The 3,748-nt window shown below is 53.6% G+C and overlaps 1 non-coding gene across 1 annotated transcript; it reads right to left on the bottom strand.

The window, feature by feature from the left end:
• Positions 1 to 2,461: 2,461 nt before the first annotated feature.
• Positions 2,462 to 2,665, bottom strand: LOC134433089 (small nucleolar RNA SNORA74). The gene has a single exon (XR_010031480.1). It is a non-coding gene; the product is annotated as a small nucleolar RNA SNORA74 (small nucleolar RNA).
• Positions 2,666 to 3,748: the final 1,083 nt, after the last annotated feature.

The following is a 3,748-nucleotide window of genomic DNA, read 5'->3' as shown; positions in this document are numbered from 1 at the left end:
CCTGCCTTCCCACACAGAGCCTGGGGCTGACCCAGGCTCCTTCTGGGAGATGTGTTGTGCCACAGCCCTGCCCTGGGAGGGAAATTAATCTCTCCTTGTTTCCGTTCTGGATCTTCACAGCTGCACTTGGTGACATTATTTCTATCTCAGGTTCATTTCCACTATGAAGAAGAGGTCCAATATATTTGAATCCACCTTTGTCATCCTCACAGGCTGTTCTTGTTCTGCCCTCAGTCTCCACCGAACCCAGGACTTCCAGTTCCCATACAGTGATCATGTTCTTGGGGCCTCCAAATCCCATCCTGGGAGATCTCTGGGCCTTCTCAAAGGTGCTCAGCCCTGGAGATGTGATTTAAGTCCAGGAATGGCTGAGTACATTTTTGCCCAAGATTATATTGGGGAATATAATACAGAATAATACACTGTATCTTTTAAGTGACTGAGGGCAGATTTAGATTTTCTGTAAGGATGAAATATTTTTTGATGATGGTGGCAGGACACTGGCATAGGGTGCCCTCAGAATTGAAACCCCATCACTGGATGTGTTTAAGGTCAGGGACTTTGTACAACCTGAACGAGTGAAGGTGTTCCTGGGTAATGGGAGTTTTACCAGAGACTCTTTTCGGTCTCTTCTAACTCAAACCATTTTACATTTCTTTGGTTCTTATATCCCAACTGCTTCTCCACAGGGCTGCAAATACCTATGCACACCCTGCCAGCATTTTAATGTGGCCTAATTCCCAACACTTCCATAAAAAGGAAAGAAATGCCATATTAGGGACATGAATTGCCATGTTTATGGAGGAATCATTAAAAGCCCCAAAAGTAAAGAAACTGAAAGGAAGGACCAAAATCTCAGTGTGAAAGATTCACCAAGTGGGACAATGGCAGAGACTCTGATGGTGACCTCCCAGCTGACGATGGGGGTTTCTGCCTTGGGGTCTGAGTATCAGGATGGAAGGTCGCTCCCAGGAGGAGTCCCTGTGCATTTTCCTCCCCCATGGCTCTGCCCTTCCTGATCCAGCAGCTGTGGGGCAGCAGAGCGGGGACAGTGCAGGGACAGGCCTGGTTCTGACAGGGCTGTTGTGGTTTAGGAATGGTGCTCCCAATTTACTACACCTACTACCAAGACCACGTGTCACCCCAGATTTATATTCCCACCATTGCCCCCCCACACCACAGGGGCTTTGCCTGGCCTGGCCCTGATTGATCTCAGCCCATATTTCACAGTCAGGGATAACCTGGAGATGGTGTCCAGGGTTCACCCTTGTGTGGCCAGTCCAGACCCCCCTGAGGCACTTTAATCCTGGCCGCCCCATCCTCCTGTCTGTTGTTGTGATGCTCTTCAGTGCCCAACTCTTGGGCACGTGAGCATCCACAGGAGGGAGTTTCACAGCCAACTTCTCCCCCAGACAGAGATGTCTTGACCCAGTCCAGCAGCTCAGCTGGGTTTCCCTCTGTGCTCCCAACTGTCCTTTTTCCATGGTTCCAGCCACCCCAGAGAGCATCTCCCACCATCCCTGAGTCAGTGCAGAGGTGCAACGTTGACCATTTCTCTCGCTCAGAGCTCCAGGGATGGTCCCAGTGCTGCAGTGACTGCAGGAAAGGGGACCCCACAATGGGACATTTCTTGGTCAGATACAGACAGGAAGAGTGACAAACTGTCTGTGACTCGGGTTTTGGCCTCGCAGCCCCCGCCGTGGTTTGCAGGGAGCTGCAGTGTGGCTCGGCCCTGGCTGTGCCAGGCAGTGCTGGCCTGGGAGAAGGTGTTGGTGCCAGCTGGCCCAGGGAGCTGCAGCGTGTGGGGAACGAGTTCCTCCTGGCCTCCTGCCCCAGGGTGGCACTGCAGGGCCTCATGGAGCCAAGGGGCCATTGTAGCTCTTCAGGGCCCCATGGAATTAAGGGGACTCTTTGGACATTGTGGGGCCTTGTGGGACTGAGGCCATCGTGACACTTTAGAACCAAGGGGCCACTGTGAAACTACAGGGCCTTGTGGAACTGACACTGAAATCACCCAAAAAGAAACTTTCTAACACAGTTTGAGTATCAAAAAGAATTCATTTTTATTGCAGCACTGATCACTTGGAGGATCCTTCCTCCATTCAAGTGCCCCAAACATCATGCGAACAGAAGTTTTATGACACACACAAGTTCCATATTTATGAGCTATAGAGGTTTTATGACACACACAAGTTCCATATTTATAAGCTATTCCTCTGTGATGCTCTACATCTGGCCTGTAGGCCACACAGTATAAATAATTCCAACTTCATAAGTTATTTATTATATAATTACCTTGCTTATGTAATTCGACCAGTAAGAGCAGGCCCAGGCCATTGGAGACTCAGGCTGCTATTGGCTGGTTAGCTGAGTAGTAACTGGCTCAGCCAATGAGGATTACCTTCATGGGCCTTTTCATCTATATAAGGAAGTTAGATCTCAATAAAGCTGCCTGTTGCTGCATGAACACATACAGTCTAGTCAACTGTCTCCACGGGCAGGAGTTACTCCACTCTCAGGCATGCAGAGTGCTGCCAAAACGTGGCACCACTGAGCACTAGGACGGCCTTGCTGGTGCCAGGAAAGCTCAGCAGCACCTTTTTCTCCCAGCAGCATAACACTGGCACAGGCACTGAGCAGCCACGGGCAGCTGACTACTGCTGGGAGACAAAAACCCCAAAACTGGGGGGTTTACCGGGCAGAAAAAACATGGAGGCACTTTTCTGATGATGCCTACTCTCATCAAGGCTTCATCCAGCAAGAGGAATAGATAAGCTAAACTTATTTCTGGATAAACCACGTCATTTCCACCCTGAGGACCTGAGGCTAGCACAGGAGCCAGCAGAGGCCTTTTAGACAGCAAAACATTTTTGCCCATTTTCCCAGGCTGGCTCACAGTCACACCTCACCCATGTGGCTCCAGAGCTCTTGCTGTGTCCCGCGGGCAGGTTATCCCTTCACATCTGCTCTCGCAGGCTCCAGTGCCCTCCCGGAGCACCTCCCCGGCTGTCCCAGCACAGCTCAGCACAGCTCAGCTCGGGGTTCCACACGCGACGGGGCCGGGGCACCTCAGAGCTGCTCCTTCGGGCGGGTCACCGCCATCGGTCATCGGCTGAAGGCCTAAAGAGAGGACAGCAGAAACATCACAAATAAGCCATTAGTTCCATCTGTATTCACAAAGCTCAACAGCAGCGGCCTGGCTTGTGGCAGAGGACAAAAGCCAGCACACCAAGCGAAAGGCTGAGGAATTAATGCTGAACTGCACAGCCGAGCAACATCCCCAGTCTCCCGGCCGAACAGCTAAATAGGAGGCAGTGAGTATTTCAGGTGGCGCCTTCCTGCCCCGGAGCCCCGGTCTCCAGCCCCGCTGCTGCCGCCACCCGTCCCTGTAACCCCCCCCCCTCACCTCATGGCGGCGGTGGCCCCTCATGGCGAGGGAGCTCGGCCCGCCAGAGCTGCTCCTTGCCCTCACGGCGGCGAGCTGAACGAGCCCAGCCCACCAGAGCTGCTCCTTGCCCTCACGGCGGCGAGCTGAACGAGCCCAGCCCACCAGAGCTGCTCCTTGCCCTCATGGCGGCGAGCTGAAGGAGCCCAGCCCGACAGAGATGCTCCTTGCCCTCACGGCGGCGAGCTGAAGGAGCCCAGCCCGCCAGAGCCACTCCCTGCCCTCATGGCGAGGGAGCCCGGCCCACCAGAGCCGCTCTTGGCCCTCATGGCGGCGAGCTGAAGAAGCCCAGCCCCCCAGAAC

Source organism: Melospiza melodia, unplaced genomic scaffold (assembly GCF_035770615.1).
Source record: "Melospiza melodia melodia isolate bMelMel2 unplaced genomic scaffold, bMelMel2.pri scaffold_114, whole genome shotgun sequence".
Taxonomy (NCBI): domain Eukaryota; kingdom Metazoa; phylum Chordata; class Aves; order Passeriformes; family Passerellidae; genus Melospiza; species Melospiza melodia.
This window is presented reverse-complemented; position numbering and strand designations above follow the sequence as displayed.